Source organism: Dreissena polymorpha, chromosome 3 (genome assembly GCF_020536995.1).
Source record: "Dreissena polymorpha isolate Duluth1 chromosome 3, UMN_Dpol_1.0, whole genome shotgun sequence".
NCBI lineage: Eukaryota > Metazoa > Mollusca > Bivalvia > Myida > Dreissenidae > Dreissena > Dreissena polymorpha.
This window is the reverse complement of record NC_068357.1, coordinates 113,852,138-113,870,110: the sequence shown is the minus strand read 5'-3', so window position 1 is coordinate 113,870,110 and position 17,973 is coordinate 113,852,138. Positions and strand designations below refer to the sequence as shown.

Below are 17,973 nucleotides of genomic sequence, written 5' to 3'. Positions count from 1 at the left end.
ACACTTATGTGTATAAACACACTAGTCAAGGTTTTTTTTTAACAGAATAAAATTCTCTTGTTAAGCAAAAATACGGTGTCAATAACTTGCGCATTTAATGCGCATTAAATGCGCATTTAGTACACTTTTTGGAGAAGGGATGTCTTAAAAATGTTGGGAAAGGCACTTTTTTCAAGTTTCTGGTCCACTCAAAGATTTGGCTGACCGAAAAAAAAGACATGTTCATGTTAAACATTTTATAATGCCACTATTGCGTAATTTCATAAAATGCTCACCCAATTTTGTTAAATGTCATTATAAGCCGAACTGACGACACTTATTCTATATATATATTGCTGGTCATCACCCTGAGAGACATTAACAGAAAACAGGCCTGTCCACATCAAGGAATTGACTATTGAAATAATTGAATTGAACTATTGAATGAAATATTTATCTGCTTACCATTTCTATATTAGATACATTTGTTTCACGCTCAACCTTCAAAACACTTTTTTGAAGACCTGGACTTGTGGAAAGGCAGTATCTTGAAGACTTATATTTGTCATTAAATCATTTTTATAGCAATAGAAATCGCTCCCTACTTCAAGTAGGGCAGTTGTTGGTTAATGGTAAAAGTATATCTACTTAGAACTCAGTAAACAAACTTACCAAGGAAAAATTTCAGTCGGTCATTTTTGAAAATATTTATTTTGTTTATAATGACATGATGAAATATTGTGTTTGCAAAAATACATTTTTTAACCTTCTTTGCCCAAAAAATATTACTTCTTAACCCATTTATGCCTTAAGCGTCTAGAAAAAAGGCCTTGGCGAACAGCCCAGACCCAGATGAGACGCTACATCATGTGGCGTCTCATGCAGGGTCTGTGCTGTTTACTTAAAGGAATTTCTGTAGGAAATATTCTAAATATAGTAGTAAATGTACTAGACATCCCTAATAAATTGATCCAATTTAGAAGGATTGGAGAGTCCACTAGACATAAATGGGTTAAGATTCAAAAAGAAAAAGGATGACCTATATGTCTGCTTGGAAATTTCATGTACAGTTTCTACAGTATGTTTTCAAGGACTTAAATATATAATTTATAGTTAACAGTAAATTGAATTGGTTGCTAACAATGGGGCTTTTGGTTGCTAACAATGGGGCTTTTGGTTGCTAACAATGGGGCTTTTGGTTGCTAACAATGGAACTTTTGGTTGCTAACAATGGAACTTTTGGTTGCTAACAATGGGGCTAAGTCCTTCAAAACTGGCTTTTTCTAAGAAATCTGTATTTAAATACAGCCTGATTGCATCAGTGTTGTCATCAGGTGACTAATAAATATTTACAGTTTTACTATTTGAGTAGACTAAATTACTAAGTAATGTACGAAGCCCAACAAAAGGTATTATAGTAATTAATTGATAGTTAAAAAAAAACACTTGACAGTAATTGTTAATTTTTATTTGAAATTAAAATGCAATTAAATTATTTCTCAGTCTAAAATTACTCATAGGAATACTATTTGGTACTATTGGAGAGAATTGGGCATAATTAAATTGATTTGATAATCACTTATACAGCAGAAGTTTCATCCTCGGAACACTGATTTAGTGTTTTAATATTGGTTGATTGATGAATTGACTGTCTAGAATCATTGCAAAAATATGTATCAGCAAGCAATGGAAGATAATGACATTGTATTTAATGAAACTGTTGCATGATGGGAATTAATACCACCATCCGCTCTCTCATAGGTGGATCAGTTTTATTATCCCACACGATATGATATCATTTTATGGTGAACACTTCAGCATGAATATTTCAGGAGGAAAGTCAATTAAGTTATAATACTAATGAGCATAAAATAATAGAGATGTGATTTACGGGGGGAACAAACCATTAACTGTCAAGTGATTTTTTTTCTCAATAAAAAAATCTTATTACCATATTATTCCTTACTTCACGTCCCAAAATGGGACTAATAAACCTCCATGCTTTATAAATGCTTTAAGCACTCAATGCATATACGGTAGCTTTTTTTTAACCCATAATAAAGCTGGATTTTGAAATAGCCAAGTACTTAAATAAAATCAAAGCGCTGAAGGCACTGTAGGTGTTCGCTGTTGTAAACTGTCATTGATTAGCTTGTGCGCATTGCACAGGCTGATCAGTATGCACAGGCTAATCTTATTAACATGCATTAAGCCCTGTTTTCCCTGAAAGCAGCCAATATGTACAGATTTCAATGATAAACACTAGACTGGCCAATCTCGTCTTACAAGCTGTTAAACACTATTAGTCTCATTAACCCTCTGCAGTGTACCAGTGGTGAACTATAAACAGGCAAATGTGGTGTTTATCTTTCCTAGCTGACGCTCTATATAGCATTTGTCTCTGCTGCAACAGGCAGTGGTTGTCTTTCCATACCGTACCTAAGGCTTCTAAGCACATACTGATTTGCAAAATATGGTTTGTAACATAAGTGTGAGCTAACGCTCACACTAACCAGCAGATCAACAGGACAATGTCTTTGAAGATCATGAGAATGCTCACATCCTAAGGGTAAAATCCTTCACCGCTAGACTGACACCAAATCCTTGTAGTTAGGCATTTAAAGTTTCTGTATTATCATTATCAATTATGTGAACATAATTTTGTTTACAATTATCATAACTATGTTACTTGGTTTAAAAAAAGAATAATCTACAGCTTTCTGTGTTTCCCGATATTTTGTTTAAATTGTGTTTGAAGGTCACAATTTTCAACACATCTGTAAATCTGTACTCCTAAAATACCCACCTGATCTTGTTTATTCAAAATTCGTTTGGTGATCAACAAACTACATGTTGTTTTTGCTATTATTCTCATAGAGGATGACATCATTAACACCAGCAATGATATTATTCAGGGAAATAATATTATGATCCAACTTGTAAATTTGTATTGTTGAGAATATGTCTGCTGTGACATGTGTTATCAGCACTGTTGTTCCACTCATTCTGATAATGGTTTCCATAGAAATCAGAGCCAACAGGATTGGCATTTTACTGCAGTTGCAATTCCATGAAATGCTTGCTGGGACATAAACAACGGTAGTCAATGTATGAATATAAGATGAATGAGGGATGATTATTTTCATAAACTTTAAATGACCTTTATTTGCAATACAAAAAAAATGTTAGTAAAGATGATTAAATTTAAGCATTTGTGTGCATTGATTTTAATGCTGCACAAATGTGGAAGCATATAGTCACTGCTGTTTCTGTTGGTCTTCCCGAATTCTAATGATTATGGAATGGAGGCTATATTGGTCCCTAGAGAATTTAACTTATAGGCATAACTGTTCTACTTGATGTCTGTCCTCCTTTTTGTTCATCCTTTCCTACACCACACTTTTCATTTCTGTGCGAGATGGCAGAAGCTAATGATCTGATGTTGATTAAACATGATCTGTAGCATCTCGGTAGAGAAGACATGAGCATCAGTGTCACGTCTTTCTGGTTCAATGATTTTTGCAGGCGTAATTGTCCTCTGATTATTAATATGCCACTTTTCACATTTAAGATCTCGGAAATAATGCTGTGACTTTGATGAAACTTGATATATGAAGCTTCCCTTAGGATATTGTGAACATGCTCTTTGTTGTTGGGTTGTTCCAGTCCAATGATTTTTAAGGGAATAATTTCCCTTTGATTTTTAACAACTCATTTTTTTAAGGATTTTTCTTTTCCCGGAAAGATATCCTGACAGGAACTAATGATAAAAATTTATTCATTTTTGTATGCAGTTTCTTTTAGGGTAAAATTAAACATATTCTCAGGATGTCCTTTGCCGTTGCATACTAAATGGACACAATTTTATTTTCAGGAAGTAATTGCCCTTTGATAAATAATAAGACATTTTCTAATGAATGTCATGTCTTTGTGTCAGATCACAATTGGAATTCAATGAAACTTATAAGCAGTTTATCCACCGGTTGGAAGTGTGCATATAACTTATTTTTCTGCTGGAGTGAGTTTTCAGGGACTTATTGCCCCTTGATTTATTGGTTGTTTCCACACAATTAATCCATACATTGACTAAGTGCATCATGCAGGAGCCTTCATCAGTTTTATGGATGTTCTAGTGTTTGTTAGTGGATCATGCAATTTTTATATTGGCAGAAAACAAGGACTATTGTTTGCTACATGTACTTACAATAGGTTTAATAATATAAATTTGATCACAGTGTGTCTAAAATGAAATGCAATAGTCGTATTAAATTCCGGTTTCATACTGAGTTTCATACTTATTTTTTCCCTGTGCTACAAAACATATCTTGCTATTTAAAAAAAGTTAATCAGTTGGTTGGAACATGTTTATTATTGTTGATCCCATTTCCAGAAAGATCAATATAGCTGCCAATTGTGTAGTACCGTAATTACTCTATGTTTTCGGACACTTAAAAATATTAATGTTTTTCTGTGTCCGAAAACTTATATACGAAAAATATTCACACAATTCAGGTGTCTGAAAACTTAGAGTCGAAAATTGAAGTGTCCGGAAATAGCGTCAATTGTATCAACGACTACCGGTCATAGCACGCGCTTGTAAAATACCATGCCGTATAGTATAAATTACAGTTATTAGCTCGATTATTATATATGAAATATATATAGTGGAGCTATCCTACTCACCCCGGCGTCTGCGTTAGAGTTTGTGTTGGCGTTGGTGTCAGCGTGCAAATCTTAAAGTTTGCGTACTACCCCAAATATTTTCAATGTCCCTTGACATATTGCTTTCATATTTTGCATACTTCTTTACCAACATGACCCCAACCTATACACAAGAGCAGACAACTCTATCAAGCATTTTGTAATAATTATGGCCCCTTTTCCACTTAGAATATGCATATTATTGATAAATCTATGTTAAAGTTTGCCTACCACCTCAAATATTTTCAATGTCCCTTGACATATTGATTTCATATTTTGCATACTTCTTAACCAACATGACCCCAACCTATACTCAAGAGCAGACAACTGTATCAAGCATTTTGTAATAATTATGGCCCCTTTTCCACTTAGAATATTCATATTATTGATAAATCTATGTTAAAGTTTGCGTACCACCTCAAATATTTTCAATGTACCTTGACATATTGCTTTCATATTTTGCAAACTTCTTTACCAACATGACCCCAATCTATAAATAAGAGCAGACAACTGTATCAAGCATTTTGTAAGAATTATCGCCCTTTTTCCATTATAATATGTAAGTTACTTTGCCTTAACTTCTTTATTTATGATCAGAATTTATTAATACTTTGACAAAACAACACTAATACCTGAATACCACAATGGAATCCACCCAAACAATAATCCACGCCCCAACCCAGAATCCCTGCCCCCCCCCCCCCCCCCCTCCCCTTAAGTTGGCCCCACAATTTTTTTATGTTTTTTTCCTTTTTTTATTTTTGAAAGATCATCTAATAAATGACCACACCACACATTATACCCCCCCTCTCACCCCCCCCAACCCCCCCCCCCCCAAAAAAAAAATCAATAAAATAAAATGTTGTTTTTCCCTTTGTTTTAATTTTGAAAGATTGTCTTTTAAATTATTGAATATGAACAATTCCTATGATGGCTTACGTTATACTGTCAAGCACTCCAATAGTCGAGCGCGCTGTCCTCTGCCAGCTCTTGTATATGTTTGCATTGCATTTTAAATAATTTTAAATGCTTAATGTATTTGACAGAAAGTTACTACAAGGTAAGCTTACAAGTTACTACAAAGATGAGCATGTGATGTTCCGATACTCGCTAGTATGAACCTGTAATTAATGCAATAAAAAAGCAAACTATGAATTCTTTGTTGGTTCATTTCCGATAGTTCTTGTCTAACACCTTCCATTGTTCGTAAAACTTGCAATAGGGTGCATCAAACTTTGAAGCGTATAGTATTTGTCACAGTTATTCTATTGAGAAGGGGTAGTACCATTGCGGTAGATAATTGAACTGTTAATTGGCCCTACAGCTGGTAATTGTTATAACGCTTATGCTATCAGGCGAAACCATTGTTTAGTACCGGTTTACAAGGTTATTTACGCAATAACGCTAATGTAATGGTCCGTTACCCTCAGGCATGCACCTGCCATGTCTTATGATGTTAATCTGGTTGTAAAACCTCATGATCAAAGTGTCATTAGATATCGAAAACAGGACCGAAATTTGGTAAAATAGTGCTGTAAAATAAACTGTCCGAAAACTTAGAGACATTAATTATGGACGAAAACTCGTGTGTCCAAAAATTAAGAGTCATGAAAAATAACTATTTTTGCTAAAAAAGGGGTGTCCGAAAACGTAGAGTGTCCAAAAATATAGAGTAATTACGGTATATGTGCTTGCTTTCAAGCTTGTCTGCAATCAGGGTCTTCCCCAGGCCATTTAAGCGCCCCTTGCCGGGGCGCTTGAATTTCGAAATCAGAGTCCCCGGGGCGCTTGAAATTTTCCGATCAGTGTATTCTTCAGTAAAAGAAAGTGGAGATTGTCCAAAAAAATCAAGGTTTCCCTATCAGTGTATCAATATTCCCTGTTTTAAAAGAGCACTCGGTACCTACTTTCACAAGTAATCGCCATAAACACCACATGGGGTAATGGATAATCCACTGATAAGAGAATAGCATGACGCGCATATCGATTATTCTAGCCACATTACACGGTCATTTAAATGCTGACAAGGATGTATCTGGTAACTTTCCAGTCGTCAAACTGTGAAGTTCATCGTCCAATCGGTTACGCGAATGCTTATGAGGGCGGGGTTAACTATCGACCATTATTTTTGATTGACGTCGGGCATGAAGTAAGAGTTTATCGCAGCTTGATTAGTAAGAAGTTGTACCATTTGAGTAATATAAACCGGCAATTAGTACAGTACAGAACATTAAAGACGGTTTAGGGCATCATCATCACACCTTTTTACTGTAAACAAGTGTTACCTATGACTCATAATTAATACGAGAAATTAATTGCAAGTGGTAAACAATTAATTATTATAGCGAGTAAGTTGTGCAAATGACTCCCGGTTACAATTATGTGATAACAATTTATTTAATTCCAGTACATGTATATTTCAACATGTCCATTTATAGAACTGATTAACCTCATTTTTCTGACATTTATTCGACACGTAATGCGCTTTAACAAATTTTCGTTGAATTAATTACGAACACTTGTAAATGTTTCGTCTGATAATCGATAGTTAGAAGACTGATGATGGCAACCGGCCGTGATCCTCGTGGACAACGTGAATTTCATGCATAATTCCGTCAAAACATTTATTCGACTCGTAAAGTGTTTAAACAAATTATCGTTGAATTTATAACGCAACGGCTAATATTTGTTGAAATCTCAAATGGGAATAATTAAATTTGTAATCCGAAACCCATTCCCGTAAGTCGATGTTAACGCGTTTTTAATCCGAAACACACTTCCGAATGTAAATGTAACCGCACCGTTAAATATTTTTGCTTCAAATTAGCAGTGCAAATTTATTTTGTGTCGAATCTTTTTGTCAATTAAAAAGAGCGCGAAAATTATGCAGCATGTAAAACGTCGCGTCTATTGCATACAAATGGCGTGTATTGAGCGTTTTAACAAGCACACAACAGGTCAGGGGATTGACGCATATTCAGAGGCAATATTTCATCAAATCTATAAATAGTCACTTAAAAAATGGCAAGGTTTGTGTTAATGAAATAACTGAAAGCTTTTATCGTAAATATTTACCAGAAAGAGATTGATAAAAACGGAAAAACGGGATTATCGGGTAATAAATAGAAACTTGAAAAATAGTAAGTATACAGTAATAGAGTCGGGTTGAAACGGATGTATTGGGGAATCGTTCGAGTCGGGATTTTACTATCTGTGCGGAAAAGTTTTAAAATAATTAAACAATATAAAAAAATATATATTTTTAAATGACTGGGTTTTTTTTTTTAGAGTCATAGCGCACCAAATGACGTCTTTTAACGCTGTTATCTTTAAGTTATAACGCACCACAGAACGTGAATTGACATGTTAAATTAAAAAAAATCAACGTCGGGAGGGGACACCCCTCCAGATCCCACCCCCGATCGGCCCCGGTGCGCCTGAAAAAATTCCTGGGGAAGGCACTGTCTGCAATGTATAAATATACCATGAGTTAAAAAAAAGAGTATATATTAATTTGTCATTTAAAATTTATGAACACTGTGGCAAACTCAACAAAGCAGACATTTAGAAATGGCCTGCATCCATCAAATCAATGTTTTACATTAAAACAGGTGCGAAGAGGACTGACAATTTAATTAACATTCAAGGTTAATGTAAAAATAGTCAACCTTGCAGGAGATTGTTATAATGTCAGTTGATTACGTATACGTAATATATATAATTATTTGTCACCACTGTGTCCTAAAATCCTTCAGTTTGTCATTATCTCTCATTAGATCAACTTGTAAAAAATGTTCCCCAACTGTATTGGCTATGTTTTGTTATGTTCCATTTCTAATGCATAACTGATTATTGCAAAGATCAATATGCATAAATGAGGCATTCTAAAGAAATGTGAAAATTTACACAGATGTATATCTTTATCTGTCGTTTTGCAGAAATTACACAAATGGCAGTTGTCTTGTAAAGATTACAGACTGTATGCTTAATTAAATTACTTATCTCTGCATCTTAAATAGACCATAACTTTGCTGATGATAATTTGTTATATTACAGAGAACATCAGAAAATGTTCTATGTGGATGGGGTGTCAGATGTGATATAACATCACTGTGATTTTCAATATTAAAAACAAAAACTGGTTGCCACTTGTCTATAGTTTCATGTACTTTTAGACCTATAGTGTTTTGTTGCCCCTCTTTGAAGAAGTTAGCATATATCCGTATACTGTCTGCCTGTTGGTGACGCCCCAGGCGAAATGATTATGAATAATTCATGAATATTCATAAACAGTTCATGAACAAAGTTCATGAACATTCATCATCCAGTTCATTAATATTCATGAATGATTCTTGAACTGAAAATGAGACTATTCATGATCTTTTCATTTCATGAAGCATTCATGAAGATGAAATGTTCATGAACTTAAGAACATTAATGAACACAATTCTTGAATGTTCTTAAGTTCATGAACTTCTCATGTTCATGAATAATTCATGTAATGAAAATATCATGAATAGTCTCATTTTCAGTTAAAGAATTATTCATGAATAATTCAAGAACTGAAAGAGACTGCCTTGTGAGATTCCTGTCTCAGCCATAACTGCAATATATTAATTGATTCTGAATATACTTGCTACACATGTCCAACATGGTAGGACGATAATTATGTGGCATGTAACACCCATCTCCCTATATCAAATATCTAGGTCACACTCAGAGGTTGAAGCTCAAACTAGGGCATAAAACAGTTTATGTGTTGAATCATTGCAACCATAAATGTGCAATATACTGAATGATTTTGAAGTAACTGGGATCAAATGTAAAGCAAGATAAGAGGACAAATTGCTTGCAATGTTTCCCAATCATCTCAAAGGTCTTATTTTGCCATGAAACAAGTTTCCTGGCTGTATCATTGTCATTCATCATGCTATTTTAAAATAACTTTCCACAAATGACAACCATGAGTAGACTGAGTGTCATGTGTATCACTCGTCTCATTACCTCAAAGGCCAAGGTCACACTTATAGGTCAAAAGTCAAATTATGCCCTAAACAGCCTAAGTTTGTTACATTATCAGAGTTTTTCACCAGGACACAAATGGAATGTGGTAAAAACCTTGCCATAATGGACACAAGTCTTGTTTATGTTCTGTTGTATAAAATAACGTGCCTTAAAATATAACAAGTCAATGTTCACTTATTGACATGCAACTCATTATGCCCCCCTTCGAAGAAGAGGGGGTATATTGCTTTGCACATGTCGGTCGGTTGGTCTGTCGGTGTGTCGGTCGGTCCGTCCACCAGGTGGTTTCCGGATGATAACTCAAGAACGCTTAGGCCTAGGATCATGAAACTTCATAGGTACATTGATCATGACTCGCAGATGACCCCTATTGATTTTGAGGTCACTAGGTCAAAGGTCAAGGTCACTGTGACCCGAAATAGTAAAATGGTTTCCGGATGATAATTCAAGAACGCTTATGCCTAGGATCATGAAACTTAATAGGTAGATTGATCATGACTAGCAGATGACCCCTACAGATTTTCAGGTCACTAGGTCAAAGGTCAAGGTCACGGTGACCCGAAATAGTAAAATGGTTTCCGGATGATAACTCAAGAACGCTTATGCCTAGGATCATGAAACTTGATAGGTAGATTGACCATGGCTCGCAGATGACACCTATTGATTTTCAGGTCACTAGGTCGAAGGTCAAGGTCACGGTGACCCGAAATATTAAAATGGTTTCCGGATGATAACTCAAGAATGCTTATGCCTAGGATCATGAAACTTGATAGGTAGATTGATCATGACTTGCAGATGACCCCTATTGATTTTCAGGTCACAAGGTCAAAGGTCAAGGTCACGGTGAACCGAAATAGTAAAATGGTTTCTGGATGATAACTCAAGAACACTTATGCCTAGGATAATGAAACTTGATAGGTAGTTTGATCATGATTGGCAGATGACACCTATTGATTTTCAGGTCACTAGGTCAAAGGTCAAGGTCACGGTGACCCGAAATAGTAAAATGGTTTCCGGATGATAACTCAAGAACGCTTATGCCTAGGATCATGAAACTTCATAGGTACATTGATCATGACTGGCAGATGACCCCTATTGATTTCAGGTCACTAGGTCAAAGGTCAAGGTCACAGTGACAAAAAATATATTTACAAAATGGCTGTCACTACAACTGAGAGCCCATATGGGGGGCATGCATGTTTTACAAACAGCCCTTGTTTAAATACTTTTTATAACCATTTGTAAAATAGAATTAAAAATACATAGACATTAACAAATATCCCCTATTGAAGGCTTTATAATTTCCGTATTGTGACAATGATGTATTGTGTCTGCCTTGTAATGGAGAGAATGTGACAGCCTTAGCTTAAGATCATGTAGTATTCCTTAAATTGATCTGGGAGTAAGTCCTATCAACAAAAAGTCATGTGATACAAATTAACCCACCAGCTAGAACAGTAGTCATGTTACATTCCCTATGTACTCTCGGATGAAACAATTTCTATGTCGGTAACACAATTGTTTACTATTGTTATCCAACAATATGACAGATCCATTTGTCATTATGCATTATGCATTTGATGAAATTCTATTTAATTTATTTGTGCATAGTGCTATTTTATTTATTTTTAACAAACATAGATGCTCTGGTTTTCAAACAGGTTTACCCCTGCCCCCTCCATATTCATATTTGTCTTGTAAAATTTTCAAGGATTTTGGTAAGAAAATTTCAAATTAATGCGGTTTTCAATTTCTTCAAGTGTAGACTCAATTCTCAGAATATATTATATTGTATTGAAAATAAATGTTGAACTTAAGTCTCAAGTCATGAGAAAAGTGATTGAACTGTAAGACTAGGGGTGAAATATGTGTGACAACCACATTTTTAAGGCCTCATTATCAGGAATAATTTAGTAGGCACAAGTTATCTCAGGTCTGACTTTGGCTGTTTGTCCATTAGACTATATATATATATAGGCAGACACAATACATGTGACGTCGTCAGCGAAAATCAGTCTTGTGTACGCTGACGTTTATGTCGGGAAATCGCGAGATAAAAATCTTTTACGAAAATGCGCTGGATATTTCGTCTTTTTCATACAATTTCTCGGCTCATAATTTATGACATGCTTTGGAAATTTCCACAATATAGCATGAATAAGTCCTTTAAACACTGGCACAATTGGTGGTTTGTAATCCGCTTATTTAATTCAAATTATTCCCCTTGAAAGACACTGTTTCGTTTGTGCAGTTCACAGGTAGCGCAACCTGTCTCGTAGTGTTCATTTTCAATGGCTATTAAACGCTGTAAATCAAAATGACATCGTGTACTAATGGATGTCTTCAATCGAAGAAGGTTCGGAAATGATATTTCCACATGCTTAAAATAGATAAGTGAAATATATATGTGTATTTTGGCTTTGTGATTAATTTTCGCGACTCGCAAGTTTGACCCGGAAGTAAACTGTACGATAGCAACTGAATTGTTTACATGAAATGGTGGAAGATTTAAATTTGACTTTAAAATATCATGTCTCAATTTATTAACACCAACACTATTCCATGTGAAATTTCACAAGACCAGGACACTTCGTTTTTAAATTTAAATGATTTATCGAATGTAAATGAACTTTATTTTGAAACTTTTCACCCCGCTACTCAAGATTTGTTTGATGTGGTACATGATTATGAAAGCACAGGAGTTTAAAATTCTATCAATATAGCTAATCTAATGGCTTAATAAAAAAATATACCCCAATATAGTATAAGACTAGTCTTTATACTATAATGGAGTATAATTTTTTTTATTTAGCCATTAGATTAGCTATATTGATAAAATTTCAAACTCCTGTGATGAAAGTGACCTTGAGTCAAACCATGATGAGTCTGATATTGATATTGATATAGAAGCTGTCAAAAAAACACATCAGATACTGCGTTAATTGAAAAGTCTGAACTTCATGTGGCAGAAGCTGATAAACAAAACAAATTTAAGGTTGACTTTTTAAAAATGTTTAAGCACAAATTTAATTAATAATTATTGTTATAAAATAAGTGTTATGTAGATAAATATGCTGTTGTCAGTTTATTGCACTATAAATATGTATTTGACTAAAGGAAAGATTATTGTTTTAATAAAACAATGTGCTTGTTGTTTGAAAATTTTCGTTGTTTTTTTTTGTATTAAATGATAACTTTTTGTGACGGTAAAATGTAGGGTTGGTCACTTTGGAAGGTCATAAAATTAGTTTTGAATGTGATAAATAAAAAATCTATATCATTTTTGTGAACTACAATGTTCAGAGAATCCAAAATTGCCAAAAAGTCAAAATGTGATTTTTTGAACACAAGACTGATTTTCCCAGCTTTGGTCACACATCATTGTCACAATAGGGAAATTATAAAGCCTTCAATAGATGATATTGGTTAATGTCGATGTATATTTAATTCTATTTTACAAATGGTTATAAAAGGTATTTAATGTATAAATTGGATAACTTAACAACATCCTGTCTTGTATAACAACAATTGGTCAACTCTCTCCTTTACAATAATTATTTATAATCTACTGCTTAGGTTTCATCATGTGATGCAAATCACATATTTACTCCGAAGGTGATCTTCTGTTCAGTTGTTGTGAAATCAACAAGATTAAAAAGTTCTTGTTTTATTATGCACAAAATTAAACCAGTGCTTTGAACTAAAAATGGGTTGGGACAGAAAATGTCAATATTTAGTGTCTTTTCTTTACATGCCTGTAAGCAAATGTTCTCTTGTGTAAATTAAATTAGTTGTTTCCTGTGTTTATGCTGCTGTCTTAACACATACAGAAATTTGGTGCCTGTTGTTGTTTGTTTTAGATCAGCAGGAATATCCATATACCTAATAATAATGTACACAGTTATGTATTTTTATGTATGAAATGGCCTATGCCATCTATTATGTGTTGTCCCAGAGGCCACATTTTTTATTTAATCCTGATCAAACTTGGTCACAATGTTTATCTTTAAAATATATTAACTAAGTTTGAATCTTGGTAAAGTGCGTCCAAGGTACAAGGGTCACCGGGTCAATCTTTAGAAAAATCTGTATATGTTGACAATGTATTGGATAAGTTTGATCCGGCTCATTTGCTTCCAAAATCTAGGTCACCAGGTCAAATGTAATTAAAAGCTTGTTATGACTCTTTAGGGCACATAAATGAATCAATTTCAATTAAACTGAATCAAAATGTTTATCGCAATGATGTCCAGGTCGAGTTTGAATCTTAAGTATGTGTTTCCAGAAATTAGGTCAAATCTTAGAAAACCCATTTTACCACTGCAGAAGCCTCATTAGTGACTCAATATTTATGAAACTTGATATGAACAATTATCTTAAAAATATCGATGCCCTTGTTTGAATCTGGGTCACGTGGGGTCAAATATTTTTCTTCAAGTCAAGTTGTTGACAATTCTTGTACCTTTTAACTCAGGTGAGCGCTCCATGACCATCAAGGCTCTCTTGTTTAATATGAAAGAGCAGTCTATTTTAACAAATTGTTCTCTGAAAAAAATGCCAAAGTCATGAACGAGTTTATGCTTAAAAAGAAATAAATTGTAAAAAAAGCACACATATAATTTTCGATTTTTGATATTTATTGAATGATTCGAAAATTACTTTCCCTTCAGTATGAATTTGCCGCTAGAGGCGCTCTGGAAGGTCTGTCATTCAGCTTTTTGAACTCGCACGGTATACATGTTATTTTTAGCTCGACTATTATATTTGAAATATATATAGTGGAGCTATCCTACTCACCCCGGCGTCTGCGTTAGCGTTAGCGTGCAAATGTTGAAGTTTTTGTAGTACCCTAAATATTTTTTTTGTCCCTTGACATATTGCTTTCATATTTTGCATGCTTGTTAACCAACATGACCCCAACCTATAAACAAGAGCAGACAACTCTATCAAGCATTTTGTTGTAATTATGGTCCCTTTTCCACTTAGAATATGCAGCAAATGTTAAAGTTTTCGTACTACCCCATTTATTTTCATTGTCCCTTTACATATTGATTTTATATTTTGCATACTTGTTTACCAACATCACCCCAACCTATAAACAAGAGCAGACAACTCTATCAAGCATTTTGTCATAATTATTGCCCCTTTTATACTTAGAATATGCATATTATTAATAAATCTATGTTAAAGTTTGCGTTCTACCCCAAATATTTCCTATATCCTTTGACATATTGCTTTTATATGTTGCATACTTGTTTACCAACATGACCCCAACCTTAAAACAAGAGCAGACCACTGTATCAAGCATTTTGACATAATTATGGCCCCTTTTACACTTAGATAATTGAACATTTTGCTTAAATTGCCATAACTTCTTTATTTATGATCACATTTTATTATTACTTTGACAAAACAACACTTACTTGAATACCACAATGGATTCCACCCAAACAATTCCCATGCCCCTACCAGAATCCCTCCCCCCACCCCAACAGGGCCCTTGTTTGGCCGTTTTTGGGGTCGATATTGGCCCCATTCCCCCCTTAAAATAGTATACTTTTTCCCCCTATTTCAGCTAAAAATTCCCCCCTCTAACAAAAAAGATAAAAATTTATTTTTTAATTGTTATACATTTGCCAACTGGTATCGTGCTATTAACCTTTGATTTAATGTATATTTATGTAAATTACATTAAAATATAGAAATTTTAAGTGTTGAATGGTTGGTGAAAAGATCTTCTAAGATTCCCATTTTCACCCAAAACGTTGCAAAATTCCCCCCTCTATGGGCCCCGGCCCCTATCCCCCAAAGTGTAGCAAGGGCCCTTCCAAACCTCAGCCCCCCCCCAATTTTTTTTTAAACATCATCTAATAAATTACCACACACCACATTATACCCCCCTCTCACCCCCACCCCCCCCCTACCCCCCATCCCCCTCCCCCCCATTTTTATGTCCCCCACTATAGTAGTGGGGGACATATTGTTTTTGCCCTGTCTGTCTGTTGGTCTGTTGGTCTGTTTGGCCCAACTTTAACATTTTGCAATAACTTTTGCAATTTTGAAGATAGCAACTTCATATTTGGCATGCATGTGTATCTCATGAAGCTGCACATTTTGAGTGGTGAAAGGTCAAGGTCAAGGTCATCCTTCAAGGTCAGAGGTCAAATATATGTGGCCAAAATCGCTCATTTTATGAATACTTTTGCAATATTGAAGATAGCAACTTGATATTTGGCATGCATGTGTATCTCATGGAGCTGCACATTTTGAGTGGTGAAAGGTCAAGGTCAAGGTCATCCTTCAAGGTCAGAGGTCAAATATATGTGGTCCAAATCGCTTATTTTATGAATACTTTTGCAATTTTGAAGATAGCAACTTGATTTTTGGCATGCATGTGTATCTCATGGAGCTGCACATTTTTAGTGGTAAAAGGTCAAGGTCAAGGTCATCCTTCACAAGGTCAAGGTCATCCTCCAAGGTCAAACGTCATATAGGGGGACATTGTGTTTCACAAACGCATCTTGTTTTTTAAGCAACATCTAATAAATTACCACACCCCACATTATACCCTCCTCTCACCCAACTTACCACACCCCACATTATACCCCCCTCTCACCCCCCCCCACAAACAAAAATATATATTTTTTTTAAACATCATCTAATAAATTACCCCACCCCACATTATACCCCCCTCTCACCCCCCATCCCCCTACCCCCCCTATCCCCCCACCCCCCAATTATTTTTTTAAACATCATCTAATAAATTACCACACCCCACATTAAACCCCCCTCTCACCCCCCCTACCCCCCCCCCCCCAAAAAAAATAAATAATAATAATAATTTTTTTTTCCTGTTTTTATTTTTGAAAGATCGTCTAATAAATTATTGAATATGAACAATTTTCCCATGATGGCTTACGTTATACTGTCAAGCACTCGAATAGTCGAGCGCGCTGTCCTCTGAAGCTCTTGTTATTGTTATGTGTTAATATTTCATATTATGGAAATTATATATTGAATTGAATAATTGATAAATGTATTGGGCTAAATTTATATAGAATGTCACTGTATGATGACTGTTAGAAAGATTGTAGTATGTGATGTGTGTTTGAAGGTTTGATGATGATAATTATGTTAAGTATAATAATAAATGGACAGCTGATTCAGCCGGCATATGCGAGTCCCAACGGCTAGTAACTCAGCCGGTATGCGAGTTCCAACGGCTAGTAGGTATGCGAATTCAGCCGGTATGCGAGTCCCAATTCAGCCGGTATGTGAGTCGCAACGGCTAGTACCCATTCAGCCGGTATGGGAGTCCCAACGGCTAGTACCAAAAAACAGAGTTGTTGTTTGTTTTCTATATAGGCAAAGAAGGGATGTAAGGGAATGGTATTTTTTTACATATTAGATTTGAATTGCCAAACTCTATAGAGAGATTTTTTGCAAAACAATAGAGTAAGAAGGAGAAAAACACACTATTTATTTCTTTATAAAAAAACAAACAAACAAAAAAAACTTTAGAATATCTGAATTGTATTAACTACAATGGTATTATGTTTGAATAATTCCTGAAGCTCCTGTTATCTACCATTGAATGCAATATCATGTTTCCCTCTTGGTTCACTGTTATATCAGTTGTTCTGTGAGTTGTAAACCCTGTAGATATTGCTTTGTTTTCAGTACCCACTCACCTTACGTTTACAAATGGCCGACTTGCAGTAAAGGTTATAGAGTATGTGTGAGCAAAAAGACAAATGTTATTTGGCAGATAGGGATAGAGGTTTTACGAAGGAACATTTGCTGTCAATGTTGCGGGCAACTGGCGTGTTAAATTTGTTAAAAGTTATTTTGACTTGGTAACAACATGAGACGTGTATAACAATAGCATAATAAGTGGTGTGCCGCTCAATTTAGCATGTTTTATGAAATCATTTTAACGGAGGATTGATTGTAAGGCAGTTTTAAAGTAAATAAATGTGTTAGAAATACGGAAATTGATGCCCTTTTGTGGTTGTTAAATTGTTTGCAGTGAGGTTATTTTACGTTTGAGTGATTGATTAGAAAGGTTAATAGAAGGATAAGTAAAGGTAAAATATAGGTTTGATTTTTATAAACATTTGAAGTAAAAAACACAAACATAAAAACTGTATACAGCATGATGTGTTCTTAGGAATTGTAAACTTGTCTTGATTTCAATTCATGAAGAAAGTAATAATTTATGAACGGAGAAAAATAAATAACATTCATTATTGTATGGCATGTTATAAT

At 34.7% G+C, this 17,973-nt stretch overlaps 1 protein-coding gene across 9 annotated transcripts in view; it reads left to right on the top strand.

The window, feature by feature from the left end:
* Positions 1–17,973, top strand: part of LOC127871092 (nuclear hormone receptor HR96-like) — a 243,932-nt gene that overhangs the window by 157,674 nt on the left and 68,285 nt on the right. Inside the window, exons 4-5 of one of the 9 annotated variants that reach the window (XM_052413761.1) lie at positions 14,376–14,436; positions 17,386–17,792. The exons of the other annotated variants lie outside the window; for them this stretch is intronic. The gene's annotated coding sequence lies outside the window, so the exon portion shown is untranslated. The remainder of the gene's footprint in view (positions 1–14,375; positions 14,437–17,385; positions 17,793–17,973) is intronic. 9 annotated transcript variants of the gene reach the window in all.